The sequence below is a fragment of the Phyllobates terribilis genome, unplaced genomic scaffold (assembly GCF_046119375.1).
Source record: "Phyllobates terribilis strain yellow unplaced genomic scaffold, ASM4611937v1 Scaffold_11__3_contigs__length_659146591, whole genome shotgun sequence".
Lineage (NCBI taxonomy): Eukaryota > Metazoa > Chordata > Amphibia > Anura > Dendrobatidae > Phyllobates > Phyllobates terribilis.
In genome coordinates, this window is record NW_027362771.1 from 158,852,499 (window position 1) to 158,870,240 (window position 17,742).

General features: G+C 42.5%; 1 protein-coding gene across 8 annotated transcripts in view; it reads right to left on the reverse strand.

Annotated features, from left to right (window-relative positions):
• Window positions 1-17,742, reverse strand: part of GRIP1 (glutamate receptor interacting protein 1) — a 647,688-nt gene that overhangs the window by 80,197 nt on the left and 549,749 nt on the right. The window lies entirely within an intron of this gene.

Sequence of the window (17,742 nt, forward strand, 5' to 3'; positions counted from 1 at the left end):
TGGGGTGAGCTGGACCGCAGAGTGAAGGCAAAAGGGCCAACAAGTGCTAAGCATCTCTGGGAACTCCTTCAAGATTGTTGGAAGACCATTTCCGGTGACTACCTCTTGAAGTTCATCAAGAGAATACCAAGAGTGTGCAAAGCGGTCATCAAAGCAAACGGTGGCTACTTTGAAGAACCTAGAATAAAAGACATATTTTCAGTTGTTACACACTTTTTTTGTTAAGTATATAATTCCACATGTGTTAATTCATAGTTTTGATGCCTTCAGTGTGAATGTACAATTTTCATAGTCATGAAAATACAGAAAAATCTTTAAATGAGGCGTGTCCAAACTTTTGGTCTGTACTGTATATTTTGGTTACACGAAACAGCAATACGTATCCATTCTACTGGGGTGGATTAATGAACGTAAATATCTTGCCCGCTGCAGAGCTCTCAATCATTGAAGGCTAAACTATTTTCTAGTGATGCTTCCAACACTTTGCTACCGGGCTCTTAGTGTTCTAGAACGCAATCAATTCTGGAGTGAGTGGATGTAATAGTGTTTGTAATGGCATCGTACGGTTATAAAAATCAGTTACTGCTTACTAAGCTTTGCTGGTAAATGTCAACTATAAAATAGCCTCCAGTTCTGCTTAATTCAAATGGAAGAAATCTTGTTCCAAATGTGTACTGATAGCTAGCGGACTATGGCATTAAAAATAGTGGGGCATTATGATGTATATGAGCTTATGGTATGGAAAACTGACTCAAGTAATAAAAAGAACACAAACATTAAATCATGTGCTAAATCTATAGTCGGAATGACTGGACTTTTAATCTCTGAGTTGTGTAATGCACCCATAGATGAAACGCTGTCTTATGCCCAGAGTACCACTTCTTCCTCTACTTTGTCACCCTTCCTTTTATTATGGTGACAGCCAAAGAGCCTGACAAGACTGGATTCCAAAAGCCAAGGTCTGGGAGGAAACTGGACTCTAATGAAATCATTGCATAGTGTTCAGAGATAGCGGAATATACTCAGTGGTGTAACTAGAAATGTTATAAAGATTCTCCTTGCGGAGAGTGCTAAGTCGGCATAAGGACACTTATAGGCCATCTGGGAATTTATATATGCAAATAGCCACTTCAGGGAGGGAGAGGACTAGTACTCTGGTGCCACCTAATGGAAGTATTGCGACCTCCAATAGATAGAACTGAAGTTCCAGTCGTTTTCCTACCTGAAGAGGCTATTTGGATACAGAAATGTTATGGTTCAGAAGAGAAGTAGATAAACCAGCTGACTAGGTCTTGGCGAGAGGAATACAAGAGAGTCTGGTGTAAGATGGCCACTGAACGGGTCCTCGAGGGGAGATGTATTATCAAGGTTGGTAGCCTTGGTGATGTAAGCCTGGAAAAGCAAGCTCCAGCACTCTCTAATGCTTAGATAGTTAATAGGGCGTGTCAGGGCTGGGTTTACGAGCAGTGAGAGAGATGGGTGGGACTGGCTGCTCACATAACCCCACCCGTGTTGTGGTACGGCAGATAAAAAGACGACCAGTTGTGTGTGGAGGTCTGCAGACCTTCAGTGTGTTTGTCTTTGCTAAGGACTAAAGAGCTGGATACTAACCCGAGCGGGCAAACTACTTAATGTTTTCACTTTGTGCCTGAAAAGGCTGTTTTGTTATCCTGAGCGGTTTTAATAAACCAGCCTGGACATTTTACTGAAACCGCTTGCTGTGCCTACCTCAAAATGCAACAGAGTAGAAACCCTACACTGGGTAGTACATAGTAATAAAGGAAAGCTCAGCATGCAATTTGCTTAAAATTGTTTTATTTAAATCCTTTAAAAGCAACATAGTCTACTCACGCGTTTCAGGCCTTTAGTTGTATAAACTAACAATGACAATATAACACTTATTAGGATATTGACGTCCAATCATGCACAAAAGGCAAGTGATTGGAAACCGGTAATTATGGTTATTGACTGCAAGCTGAAAATTTATGGGGCTTTGGATGTGTGTCTCTAAATAATGCAGAATTGCCCCACTTTAGATCCTTTAACCCATGATGTTTGTCACTTTCTTATTCAACCTACAAAGTACTTTCATGTTTTAAAATAACTTCGGAAGCAACTTTTGATGGCTTTTCCAATGTAAGATATTCTGGCCGTTAGCCCCATGCAGCTGCAATCCCTGTTTTTGGTAGCAGTAAGTAAGGGATAATATCTGGGGCTGCAGTTCATTGCATTGAGCGGTTACCACTGAAAGACATTATTACCTTCTTGATTCATAACTCGAATAATTAAAATCATTTACTAAATTTAACACTGTTTAGGACACCTGTAAGCACCAATGCACAGGAATACTTTGTGTTCGTACTGTTCATTACGCCTTACACAACCTGTATTCATATTAGCAGACGTGTATGACAGAAGCGACTTATGAAGGTACAGTATATTTGGGGAGTTGGAAAGACATAGCAGTACAATTTCCATGACAGAAAACAATTATTAGAAAGCACCAAGGCAAGCATGGAGATAAAAATGAATCACGTATCAATTATTCATACGCATGGACGTGTTTAGTCATTAAAATATTTACACCATGACTCAAGCACTTACACGCGGAGTTGATTTATTGGATGCTTAATTGCTTGCGATACACTAATCTTTTAATTTATTAACATCTTCATTACTAAGAAAACCAATGAAGCAGAACGGCAGATATCACATAGAAAAGGCTGAAAAGTAACAGTTAATGCCCCATCCTAGCATGACTGACAGCCTGCATACAGTGATTATTCTCTGCATCCATGTACAGCATGTGTGCACCTAATCTGGTGAACTATATAACCTGTGGAAACCCTTGTGTTCAGAGGCAATACGTTTTCCTTTCGTATTTTCTGCCACTGTACTTCTAATCAATAAATAATGGTTGTCTTCTAATGGGATAAAAAAAAATCAGGTTTAATGAAAGGTTCAATCAATTTGGTATACATCGAAGTGCTTTAAAAGTTGACTAGTACAATAGTTGCAGAATGTTCATTTTGCTGAAAGAGGAGCCACCATATTTTAGAGCCATCATATTTTATTAACATACAGACATAGTCGAAAGTGTTGGCACCCTTGAAATTGTTCCAGAAAATTAAGTATTTCTCCCAGAAAATTATTGCAATTACACATGTTTTGCTATACACGTGTATTTCCTTTGTGTGTATTGGAACAATACAAAAAACAGAGAAAGAAAGGCAAATTGGACATAATTTCACACAAAATCCCCAAAATAGGCAGGAAAAAATTGTTGCCACCTTTCCAAAATTGTGGGTAAACAACTTTGTTTCAACCATGGGATGCTCGTTCAAACTCACCTGTGGCAAGTAATAGGTGTGGGAAATATGAAAATCACACCTGAAATCATATAAAAAGGGGTGAAATTGACTCAATCTTTGCATTGTGTGTCTGTGTGTGCCACACTAAGCATGGAGAACAGAAAGAGGAGAAGAGAACTGTCTGTGGACTTGAGAACAAAATTATTGATAAATATCAACAATCTCAAGGTTACAAGTCCTATGTTTAAAGGGACTCTCATCACAGAATGACTGTTCACACCAAGTACAAGCTCTCGGTGCTTCACGGTTAGGTCAATTATTTATAAACACCTTCCCACCTGCTTGGTTTCCATCTATCTCTGTCCTTCTCTGGCTCTATGAAGCCAGAGCTGTCAATCTATGAAGAAGAGGGGTGGAGATGGATGGAAAATAAGTAGGTGGTGTAACATACCTGGCGGCGTCCTTGCATAGTGGTCCATCTCCCACTGTGCAAGAGCGCGCACTTGATCTCCAGTCCAGTCTGCTAGCCTGGCTTCCCTCCATGCTGTCTGCTTGCCTCTGTGTCTGCTGCTTAAGGGCGGCGCCCGATCACTTCCTGCTTTTTGAACCTGCTGCAGGCACACCCCTTGTGCGTCCTCAGCCTATTGCTGTCTGTCACCTGATATTTAACCCAGCTGCTCCAATGAATCCCTGCCTGAGCATTGTGTTTCATTCAGTGTGGTCTTTCACTCTGAATGTGCCAGGTCCCCTTCTGTGTTCTCTTGCCTGCCTATCCTGGAGGCTGTATTTCCAGGCCTGTCTGAACACGCTCCTGGCCTGTTCCTCCAGCCTTCTAGGGGCTGCATTCCTAGACCCGCTCCTGTATCTTGCTACTTTGTCTGTTCTTGTATGTATTCCCTTCTAGCCTGTTTTCCCGTGTTTCTCTATGTCCGTACCTTTCCTTTTTCTGCAGAGTCTGAACTCGTACCTAACTCCTGCTCGTTGTCTCTGTACTACCGTTTGTGAGTTTGTGGTCCACTCGCTACTTCACTGCAAGTACCCTGTGGGTATCTGGTTCTGCCTTTCCCTTCCTGTCTGTTCCGTGTGAACAGAGCCCTGTTCTAGCCTGCTCTGCCTTTGCTCACCGCTCCGGCGGTTATAGCCTGCTCTGCCTTTGCTCACCGCTCTGGCGGTTCTAGCCTGCTCTGCCTTTGCTCACCGCTCCGGCGGTTCTAGCCTGCTCTGCCTTTGCTCACCGCTCTGGCGGTTCTAGCCTGCTCTGCCTTTGCTCGCCGCTCCGGCGGTTCTAGCCTGCTCTGCCTTTGCTCGCCGCTCCGGGCGGCCTCGTCTTGCTCTGCTCTTGCTCGCCGCTCCGGGCGGCCTCGTCTTGCTCGCCGCTCCGGGCGGCCTCGTCCTGCTCTGCTCTCGCTCGCCGCTCCGGGCGGCCTCGTCCTGCTCTGCTCTCGCTCGCCGCTCTGGGCGGTCTCGTCCTGCCCTGCTCTCGATCGCCTCTCTGGGCGGTCTCGTCCTGCCCTGCTCTCGATCGCCTCTCTGGGCGGTCTCGTCCTGCCCTGCTCTCGCTCGCCTCTCTGGGCGGTCTCGTCCTGCCCTGCTCTCGCTCGCCTCTCTGGGCGGCCTCACTCTGCTGTGTTTGTCCGCCACATCTGTGGTTCTGTTCCTGAGTCCCAGTGTGTACTGGGTCCTATCCCGCCTGTGTTCCTACCTGCTAGCGCCTCCCTGTCTGCACTCTAGCCGTGCTTGCCTGTACCCCCCTGCCTGCATACCCGCCTGCCTGCATACCAGTCGTGCCTGCCTATACCCAACAGTCTGTGTGCCAGCCTAACCTGTCTGTTCCTGTATTCCCCTGTGTGGGTCAACAGCCGTGTCCGGGGTCTGTCCTGGAGTAGCACCTGGTCCCTCTGCTCGGTTCCTCCTTGGTGCACTGGCGTCGTATGCCGTCGTGCGACCCTGGTCGGATCGGGTGAATAACTAGTTACGCCCCTCCAGGCATTCACTCTCCGGCACGGTCCAGTGGAATTGCAAGCACACGCCGTACAGCCCGGGCGTGTGCATTACAGGTGGGAAGGTGTACATAAATTATTGGCCCCACCGTGAAGCACCGAGCTGCAGGACTTCGTTTAAACAGTCATTCTGTGCTGACAGAGTCCCTTTAAGATAACCTCCTGCATGATTTGTGAATGACCCACGCCATGGCAGAGTAGAGTGCTAGAGCGTCCCCCCAACATACTAAAGTTGGCTGATCCTGCTGATATCAAAGGGTTCGGCCAACAGTCAGATGATTGAGGAGTGAGTTAAGGATCCAGCATGTCTGATTTCAGACTTCCAATCCTTTTGCCCTCCCTGAGATAAGTGGTGACCAAAGATGTCTGGCAGTGGCTCTTTCAGAGTGGCATGTGTATGCTTATATTTCAGGCTTGACTTGGTTCATGGGAGGGAATAAATTGGCTAGCCCATAAAGACAGGAGTGCTATCCAGTCCAATTTTTTATTACTATTGTGTTGAAAAAATAAGACATCACCTTTAATTTGTTGAACTTTCTTTATAATGTTGTAGGAAGCCCCATTATATAGTGTCTGCCTAAGGTAAAAAGATTTATTGCAGGACGGCACTGGAAGGCTAATCTGTCCCTGATTTATACCGATTGAAAAGAGATACAGAGTGTCTCTGCTAACCTTCAGGGGAACAAGCAGAGCATGAACCACTGAACAAGGCAACTTAGTGAATAAAAAGGAGCAAAGTAGATTTATGATGAGCATCTGATTCTCAGCCGACCCTCGAGAAAGATGAACCAGATTTATGAACCTTAAAGACAAAATATAAACACCAGAGTTTTCCTTGGAAAAGGACAACCATCATTTTATAGTAGTAGAGGTTAGGGAGACAGCCCTCACTAGTCCTCCCATCATCTCTGTACATCGCTGGTCCCATTAGAAGCCCCCAATGCATAGCCAGTCAAGAAGTCCAACACATAAATAATGACAGCTGGAATAGATGCCATGGGAATACATATGGACTCGTAGCATCTCCACTGATCCGACAAAGGAAAAGCAATGTTTCAATTATTTAAAGATCGTTGATAGAAATGGTTATATGTGCAGAATTTATTAGTCACCTCCCTCACAGGCAGGTCCATATTGATCTGGTCATGCTCGCATAAAACGCAACATAAAGAAATAAAATTATAGTATTTAAAATATACTGGGATCTTGTTAATCTCAGATTTATAGCCTGTGGCCCTGACTTCTCATGCCATTATACAAATCGTCTCATCAGAAAGCGTCACTGCTGAAAAGTTCTCAGATTATAAACTTGTTTATTCTTGTGAACCTGAAAATAAAGAAAAAAAAAAAACACTTTCCACGATTCTCAGAGAATGGAAGTGTAGATCAGATGTTAGAATAGAGGGGGACTTCCATCTGTTTTATGCAGGGGTCTACCACAGGATCCAATTGTCTTTTGTGGAGTAGTGCCTGTTTCTAGACAATCCTGGGCATTTCTACCCATTCACCATTCAGTTTGTCATTGTTTCCCAACTTTTTATACTATGAGAGCCACATTCAGTTCGGAGAGATGGTCGCGAGCCATATTCTTTGCATAGAAATAATAGTAGACCTCTGTGTGTCCATTTTAATGTTACAATTCTCCGTGTATCAAGGAGTATCAAGTAATAATAGCCCCAGTGCCCTCAAATGGGCATTAAAAAATAAGAAAGCCCCAAGTGCCCCCTTAAAAGTAATAATGTTCCAAGAGTCCCTTGTTGAAAAATATTGTATTGAGTGCCCCTTTTAAAGCATAATTTCAGCCTTTTTTTTTTTTTTTTTTTTAACCTCTGCAGTGGCGTCACTAATGAAGGTTCCCTGACCCTAGTAATGTGCTCACCAGCCGCTGTCTTCAGTTATCGGGGCCGCATCTGTCGTCTTTTGCTACTTGTGACCTGCAGGATTGCTTCAGTGCTTGCTGGGCAATCCGGAAGTCACTACTCAATGCAAGTCTATGAGAGTCAGAAAAAGGCCCTCAGACTTAGGGTGCAGTCAGACTGCTGTATTACTCGCGCGAGGCTCACATTGCAATCCTCGGACTAGCCATCGACTCTCCTGACCTATGCATGACAGATGCATAGAAATACATGCTGTAATGCTCAGGTCAGGAGAGCAGATGGCCAGTCCGGAGATTTGGATGCGATCCTCGCGCGAATAATACGGCAGTCTGACTGTACTTTTACACTGAGAGCTTGTGACCGTTATCTCTTACTTCTGGTCAATCAGAAGCTACGGTCAGAAAATGGTGGCAATTGACCATAGTGGAACAAGGAACAACAGAAGACGGTAGCTAGTTAGTAGAATAATAGGGAAAGGGAACTTACATTAGTGGCACAACTCCAGCGCTGAAAAACAAAATGCTGGAGTGGTGCTTTAAAGTAATAATGCTCCTGGATTGACATTGTGGACACCAATCCAGAGTGGCACTTGCCTGAGCACACAGCCATGTGTCACACATAAGGGGCAGGGTTGCCAACCATCCAGAAATTCTAGGACAGTCCATAAAAATAGGGCCCTTTCTGTAAAAAAAATTGAAGGCGTCTGTGATTTTTCTTTGAAGCTGAAGAAACTTGTACAGATTATTTTGATCGCAATTATCATCAGTTTACATTAATGCAGCTGATATCAGATTTATGGGCTTTAGCATGTATGACTTATAAATATAATGATTTATTAAAGTTTTCCAATGTGTCCGTAAAAAATATTGTCTGTGATTTTTTATAAGCTGTCCAGAAAAAAATAGAAAGTCAAGTTGGCAACCCTGCTAAAGGGCCCAAGAGCTACATGTGGCTTATGAGCCACTGGTTGGGGACCCCTGTTCTAGATTATCGTTCAGTCCCTGAGTATTTTTCTGACTATTTTCAGAATCCAATACGTCATGATTCTATGACAAAAATCTGAAATCAGATCAATGATGTATATCAATAACCCAGTATGTCTACTGGTATGGCGCTCTATATTACAGCATTCCCCTACAATACCTTCATAATAGGACATGATTCTTTAAAGGGGTACTACAGGGAGATAAAAACATTATTCAAGTGGCCATGCCCTTATAAACTATAAAGATAACATCCACAGTGCTGTTTCCCATCCTCACAGTAACTGCAATTCAGTGTTACACTGGAGCTGCTCCTCACTGCGTCCCCCTTTCTGGGACATTACGTCGGGGGCGTGGCTTGTTCCTTGCTGCTAGTAGCTGACAGCCCCTTGATAATATCTGCCTCTGTTCAAGGGATTGTCCACTACTAGGACAACCACCCCTTCTCAATCTGAATGTTTGCCCCTGTTAAAATAGAAATACTTATACTCACCTCCCGTGGTGGTACCGCTCCAGTGGTGTCGGCACTCGTGTTCCCGGGGCTCATGTGAAGTCGTTATGTCACACAAGCAATGCGCCCAATCAGCTCCAGCTTCATTGTCCTTGCCTACAGATGAATAAGTAATCAAGAGGAAGTCGAATCTGTGGCTTGCCCCTCACTTCCTCTTGATTACCTATACATCTGAAGGGGGGGGGGGGGGGACAGTGACACCAGCACTGATTGGCTGAACAGAAGCAGATACTGGCAGCTACAAGCAGCAGGCCACGCCCCCGATGTGTGACAACCTTCCAGAAGGGAGAGGGAGCACCGAGGAGCAGCTCCAACATCACACTGAATTGCAGTTTCTGTGAGGACGGGAAACAACACTATGGATGTTATCTTTATAAGGGCATGGCCACTAGAATAATTTTTTATCTCCCTGGAGTAGCCCTTTAATATGGAATCCATACCTTTGAATTCCTTAATATAAAAACCAATAGCTTTTAGTAAATGATTGTAAAGCAGATCGTGAATACGGTGATAAGCCAGAGGAGATACACCTGTCCTGTGATATGACAATCATTGTGCAGACAGATCACAGAAGGCATCTAGTGAATTCATGCAGAAGCAGAGGTTAAACAAAGCTCACCGGCAGCAACTGGGAATAGGAAGGGTTTGGTAGGTGGGTGCTCCATAAACTGGAGAAATACATTCAAATTCATTGTCTTTTTAGATTTCAATAACATCTCAAGTGACCTAGATACCAAGTAACCAAGGAATAATGTGTTTGCCCAGGAGCAAACCACTGCCACACTATGTCATGAGCCATAACTGATCAGTCATTTCTCTTCCATTCTGAACACTCAGAAATGCAGCATCACCAGCAGATTCACATCAACTGCAACTTCCAATGTTCTTACCGTGTCAGCTTGTTAGAAATTTTCAGCAATATCAGATGTTCAACCTATTACATCAATTTATTCTTCAACAATGTCTCCCAGATAAAAGCTGCCCTATACACGTTGCATTGCACATAAACCTACAGGGACGTAGGTTTCATTTATAACCTTGCCCAAGAAATAATAAGCTTGAAATAATGATAAGACATTGCCTTTCTCTTTAGAGATTCCTATTTTATTGATGTATCGGGACAAGAATTATCTGCTCCAGCATAGCACTGCCATCAGGTCACCACATAAATGCAGGAAGCTGGCGAGGTGTAAATGAATTTGACCTTATTGAAAAGTTAGATTAACCTCTAACGTGTCCCTATATTTCACGGTGACCATCTGCCATATCTAAAGCGGAGGCTAATTGTAATTTCATTCACTTAAAGGGATCTGTCACAAGTTTTTTTTTCACCTAATCTGAGAGCAGCATAATGTAGGGGCAGAGATCCTGATTTCAGCCATGTGCTACTTAACTGACTGCTTGCTGTAATTTTGATAATCTCCTCCTGATAACATTGATTTTATCACTAGAGGACTAGTCCATATTCATGAACTCTAAATCACCCCGCCCCCATCACTGATTGACCGATTTCGGCTTATGAACAGTGTAAACAGAAAGCTATTAACCAGTGATGTGGGCAAGGTTATACTGAGCTCAGAGAACTGGTAATAGTAATTTGATCAAAATTGCAGCAGGCAGCCCAGTAAGTGACACATCACTAGAATCAGGGTCTCTGTGCCTACATTATGCTCCTCTGAAATGTGGTAGCAAAACCGTGGTGACAGATTCCTTTTAAGATAACATCAGAATTGCCAACAGTACAAATTTGTGCATATGTAATGACTGCCTACCAAGTCCTGATTATCAGACATTGGGCTTAACAAATGGAGTCAAATATATTGATTTATCAATCCTATCTTCTACCTGGTAGAAATGTAATCAAAATGCGATTTTTTGAAAAATTAAAGATAAAGTGCGATTGGTGAGCTTTAAGATAATGTGGTTATATAATAACTCTCAACCATCTCAAGAGTTAATACAACATCTGCAGACATAACAAATCAACCGAGAATCTATTTCTCCTTAAAAAGGGTTGTCAAGCCTTAGGCCACAAGTTGGGAGTCACTCTAAGTGACTGCAGACTTGTGACACATGACTTAAAGTGTGTTGCGTCACTGTGTAGCCCCCATAAAGGATATAGAATATGTACTGTGAAGGATCCGCTCTGGGGTAGGCGCTGGTTTACACAGAGGGATGCAGTTTGTTGGTGCAAACAACAGGCGGTTTATTAAACGTCCATAAACCGGTCAGGAAACAAATGATAATATCCTTTTCAGGTTCAAAAGAGGTATAACAAAACAAAGCTCAAAATAACAAGTCCATACAGCACAACCTCAGCAGTTTAAATGCAAGTGCTTTTCTCTGCCTTCAGCAGGGTCTGAGCAGCACATGCAAGGTCTGCTCACCTTGCAATACACACAGACAGAGTGAGACAGGTGCAGCTGTCTTAAATCAGGCCTTCCAAGACCTGGACTGGAGGTAAGTGAGCAGCCGATCTCTCCCAGCTCTTTCAGCTGCTCGTAAAACCCGGCCCTGTAATCCGGGCCCATTAAACACCTCTCAGCACTATGTGTGCTGGAGCCTGCTTCTCCGAGTCCTACATCACCGAGACATGGCACCTCGGGGACACATTCCTCCAGTCCACAACCTGTCCAGCTGCAACCTTACAGTACATATGTAATTCGTATAGTAATGCATCTTACAATTTCAGCCAATTACAATTATCATCATCACTATTAATAAACAACCAAGATCCGTTACTCATTGTGTATTGCAGATCAGACCCACTCAAGATAACGTGGCAGTACGAGGCACAGACTAAGGACAAATAAGTCATGCAAAGAATGCCCCACTAATCAAGGGTCTTCTTCATCAGTTCTTTGGACTTTGAATGAAGGGACACATGCGTGACTGATACTCCATGCAAAACACGGTCTGTTCGGGAGGTGTGTGTGTGTGGGGGGTCAATTATACTCTAAGGCAGGGATGTCAAACTTAAACACACAGAGGGCCAAAGTGAAAAACTTGGACAAAGTTACAGGCTAACCAATATACAGTATAATGGGCCCCACATAGTCGTCCATACAGAATAATAGGCCCTACATAGTCCTCCATACAGTATAATGGGCCCCACATAGTCCTCCATACAGAATAATGTGCCCCACATAGTCCCCCATACAGTATAATGGGCCCCACCTAGTCCTCCATACAGTATAATGGGCCTCACATAGTCCTCCATACAGTATAATGGGCCTCACATAGTCCTCCATACAGTATAATGGAGCCCACATAGTCCTCCATACAGAATAATTGGCTCCACATAGTCCTCCATACAGAATAATGGAGCCCACATAGTCCTCCATACAGAATAATGTGCCCCACATAGTCCTCCATACAGTATAATGGCCCCACATATAACTCCATACAGAATAATGGGCTCCACATAGTCCTCCATACAGAATAATGGGCCCCCCCTAGTCCTCCATACACAATAATAGGCCCCACATAGTCCTCCATACAGAATAATGGTCCCACATAGTGATGGCGGTTCTGGTGTCGCGGGCCAAATATAACCACCCTGCGGGCCAGATTTGGCCCACAGGCCGGAGTTTGACACGTGTGCTCTAAGGGAAGAGTCAGACGGTCAGATAACCTGGATGAGAATGGCAACGCTATGCTCGGACTGGCCGGCGGCTCTCCTGGCTTGAGCATGACAGCATGTATTTCTATGCAGCTGTCTCACTTGGATCGGGAGAGCTGACGGCCAGTCTGAGCATTGCGATGCGATCCTCGCCCAAGTTATACGGCCGTCTGACTCTTCCCTAAATGTGTGAGTATCCACAGGACAGAATAGATGTCTCAGGTAAAGTGGTCAATTTAAGGGCATAGCTAATGGGAGTTCATATGTAGCAGGTCTACCTGGCACTAGGTACCTAGGGGCTTTGGTACATTAGAAAACCCCTCTAATATAAATGTAACACGGTTAAGCGCCTCGTCTCAGAATCTGTATAGGAGGCCAGAAACTTGAATTTACTCTTCTGTGCTGATTCATATAATTTATATATAAGAGTAAATAAAACAAGAATATAGCAAAGCACATCCATCAGAATATTTTATTTTTACCTAATGAATTCAACCTTGCCCCATAATTGGCTACAATGTTCTTTAATGCTTAATGCACAGCCTACTAAGGAGGGTTGTTTTATGAAAATGCATTTCTAATTTCAGGGATATATTTGGAGCAGGAACGTATCATTATGGTTTCATATAATCATATTTATGCTTGAACACAGCCTTAGGCAGCCATAAAAGCATTTCTTGCTGCAAATAGATGAAACAATGATTTGAATTCCATTGAAATCCATGTTTATACAATTTACGCTTAGGGAAAAAAAATGAAAACAGAATTTTGTATTTTTCTCATAATACCAGTCTCATATATGGCATTATATTTTATAGCTAGTCCTTAAATTCGATGAGGGAAACCTGGAAACGGAGTCGGCAGGAACAGTGTTATTAGGGCTGAGGGGGGTGCAGTATAAGAGAATGTTCACATAGTATACCACAACTAAATTATTAATTCCTCAAATTAATTGCTTGAAAACCCACCTTTAGTTACTATGCACATAGGACTTGTAATATTTATTAAAAAAGAAAAAAAACAACTTTTGGATAATATTTGTTTTATAGGAAAAAGAAAAGATCAGCTCCCCTAAATATGAATGAACAATGCAGAGGAACTGGCCGTGCCCCAAGGGAAATCAATTAAAAAAAAATGAAAAAAAGGGATCCAGCACTCGTATCTTCATTAAAACACTCTTTACTGCAAAAATGAATTAAAGAAAGTCGCAAGTCCAGAGCCAAACAACGCGTTTCAGACAGGTGTCTCTAGTCATTGCAAACGTGTGTTAGCCATTTGCTAGCTCTGGACTTATGACTTTTTTAATTCATTTTTTTGCAATAAAGAATGTTTTAATGAACATCCGGATGCTAGAACCCTTTTTTCCATTTTTTAAATATTTGCTTTACATACAGATGCTGCTATTTTTGCAGGAGTGATAACAGAAAGAATTATGATTCAGTCTTTCCCTCCCACTCTGAATATTTACTATAAACCAGTCCTAAGGAATAGATCGTGTCATTAATGACAATTACGGTACTTCCCACAAGCCTGTTAGGACAAATGGATACCATAAACGGGGGCATGAACTGTTGGGGTATGTTTACACATAGCATTTTTGATGTTTTTTTTTTTTTTTGCATGAAAACCACAAGTATTGCCGGAAAACTGAATCGTAAATTACATGCGTTTTTGCTGCATTTTTTTATGCTTTTTTTAATGTGATTTTTGGTGCTAAGCCATTTTAATCTTAAAGGGTAAAAACTACATAAAGCCACTAAAAAATGTATCGAGCTGCATTTTTTAAAAACTGCACCACAGGTCAAAAACTCCAAGGAAAAAAAAAACACCTTGTGAATGAAATTTTAGAAATCTCATTGATTTTACCATTACTGTAATATGGTGCATTTTTACCACTTGAAAAAAAACACACAAAAAAATGCTAGGTGTGAAGAAGCCCTTAATAGACCACAGATCTCGCTGTAATAAACTTCCCCCTTTGATTTGCAGTATGTAACACAACATTTCATGTGCACCAATTACCGCAAACACAGGAATACAGCCAATAGTAACTTCCTCTGTAAAAAGAGCTGCTGGCCAGGAGAGTGAGAAGACGGACGAGTGGCTTCAATCTAACATAGTATTCTTTGTAAGAAAACCCCCTTCAGGAGAAAACTATTAAAAACAGGAGCACCTGACCACCCAAAGGCAGTGCTTACCTATGGAGTAGTGGGAAGCAACTTGGCCGAGCTCCTGCTGTAACCAGCCTAAACTAGGGAGACTCTCCAGTGAAGCTTTCCTTCTGATCTTCACCTCTTCTATCTGTACCTGAGTAGTGATGCTCTCGATTTCATGAAATCTTTTTATAAACTGTGCCGGTCACTTCATGGTAAGCGGTCATGTATGTACGCAAGGAATAGGACTATTTATGGCCATTATATGACTTGTATCTTACAATTTTCATAAGTGTACGCTAGTCACTATGAGGTCTCCCATATACAGTATAAAAAGAAATTTGAAGATCCTCCCTTTTTCTCTGTAGCACATGTCAAGAATCAACAGCACTTGTACATTACACAGCAGAACTGAGCAGTGTAGCTATGAATCCAGCAGCAGGTGAGATAAACACAAAAAGAATGATCTATCTGTCTCTTCCACTGCCTGTTCTCTTACTGTGCTCCTTCCTTTCCCCCTTCTGCCTCTCAATAGACTTCAATAGGCAGATGTAATATGATCTCTCAGTGATCTGTTAAGTCAATCTTGTTTTGACTATGAAGATAGACTTTTAGCAGTTTTCCAGAGTGTATATAGTAAGTTCAGGATGCAGCAGAGGAAAAGTAGCTCATAAGCGAAAAAAGAAGAATATCTCACTGATAATACATTTTACATCGATTTTATATTTGCTTGCACGATTGAAATGATCATAACTAGATAAAATTTCTCAGTACAGAAATTTGTTATAAAAACTAAAGAGGATTCTAGTGTTATGTGATCTTCTCACTTGGATAAAAATACTATCAGAACATAATTTATGAATGGCTTTCCTCTTTGCGTATTTTCTTGACATAACACTAACAGTCTTATGGACAGACCCAGTAAGGATAAATTATCAGTCACACTGATCAGAGTTTGATCAGAGTGTGAACATAGTGAGATCCGATTCTCTCGCATGAGGAGAAGATGGAGAAAAAATGTCTTCATCTTCTCCATTCTGTCAGTCTGTGGAAATCGGACTGCACTCAGATGTCATCCGAGTGCAGTCCAATGTTTTCCACACACTCACCGACTTGCGTGGTTGGCTCTGTCAGGCTGTGTGCCCACGATGCGTTTTTTAAGCGTTTCCGCAGCGGCAAAAACGCTGCAGAAACGCTTAAAAAACGCTTGGTAGAAGGCCTGCCATGTTCCCCAATGATAATCCACATGTGCTGTGCACATGCTGCAGAAATTTCCGCTGCGGGTTATCATTGCGGAAAAAAACGCAGCACAACCAATTATTTTGTGGAAGTGCTGCGTTTTCGCCGCCATTGACTTGCATTGAAACACATGGATTACGCATCACTGCATCTGTAGATGCGCAATCCACGCATTCCAATGTGCGGATGGTACCCAGGTCTAGAGGAGAGGAGACTCTCTTCCGGACTCGGGTACCATAGAAAACTGTAAAAAAAAGAATAAACTAAAAAATAAATATTATATTTACCTTCTGATGGCCCCCGCTGCGCTTGTCCTCCCTTGCCGGCAGCTCGCGGTGGACTGAAGGACCTGCGCTGACATCATTTAGTCATGTGACGGCAGGTCCTTCAGTGTAGTGTACCGCGATCTGCCGACAAGAGAGAATGGAGCGAAGCAAGACTGCGGGGGCCATCAGAAGGTAAGTATAGATTTATTTTTTTATTTTTTACCATTCTTTTGGGTCACACTATATAAATCCATTACTGTCTGCATGAATTTATATAGTGTGACCAAGATGTCAAGCACTTTTCCAAGTGATGCTAAAATCGCTTGGAAAGCGCTTGACAACCTGCATGCGGAAATGCATGTGAAGAACGCTTCACATCCGCATGTCCCTGGCAGGAAAACGCATGTACAATCCGCATGTACAATCCGCATGCGTTTTTTTCTGCCAGGGAGATGCAGAAACGCTCAGGAAAAAATCCGGAGTATTTCTGCATCATGGGCACATAGCCTCAGAGGAAAAATCGGACATGTGAATGGCCCCATCGCATAACAGTGGTTTGGGTGTGATCCGATGTTTGGTTGGATCGCAGTCAGACCACTAATATGGTCGTCTCCACAAGCCCTAAAGTAGTACAGACATCAGTCCTAATTAATGTAAGGCAATCAGGTGGAAGTAACTGTCAGCTAGAGACCTAATGGACATAACAAAGCCAAGTGCACACAGACACACGGAGACCCTGCCAATCAATACTATAGCGATGTATGCACTCTGTGAGCCGCCATGTGGAATGTATAATAGAGAATACCTCTGTAATACGGCATCTAATAAAAGTAAATCACTATTTTTCTGTTAGATAAGTTTAATTGAATCTTACAGAAAAAAACCTTTATGCTTCCATGTATCAAAAAATATACAGACCTTGAAGGACGGAATATGCAGATGCTCCATAAAAAAACACAGAGCAAGGCGATTTCAAGCCTCTCTAAGCATTTATTGTATCAATAAAATTGAGGGTATTTCTCAGATATCTGAAGGAAAGAAAGCTATGCCCATTCTGGAAGACATGCCCCTCACACATCCCATGGTATTGTTGGGTTTTCACATGTTGAATCATGCCAAAAATGTTTTAAATTAATTTCAGAATGGCGGCTGAGCGTACGGACTTGGGACACTGGATCCCGTCAGGCCTCCCTCTGTAATTATACCACAACAGCACACTTGTATTTTATAGCACAATTCACATGCTTCATTGGAGATGTAGTTAAACTGAACATTGTGCATGGTTATAGATTACTATGCAATGTTACAATTAATCCTGCCCATAAAATTAATAAAATGTCACACATGAATTATGCTTCCTTGGTGAAGTGGTGAAGGCCATTATCTTTATTACAAGGTTTCATTTACCTTTTATGAGATTAGCAGAAATTACAACTTCTAAAGCATATTTCCTTTATATTAATGGTGGTGACGGTATTATGGTCTTAAAGTTAATTTCATGAAAAATGTAAAGTCACCAACGTTTGTTAAAGGAGACCGACCAAAAGAAAATGAAAAAATGGTCTCTTAAATCGACATTGAGAAATCTCACTTCTGAGATCGGAGCTCGGCCTGAGACTAAACAACTGTGAAATCCTGCTGAAAACATGTGCCCTAAAGACATACTATGATTACATCAGAATAGAACTCACATATTTTAAAATTTCTTAGATTTTTTATGTGCATTAGGAGGCTATCAAGACTCTGAAAATTGATGGCCAATCCTGATCAGTGGGGGTTG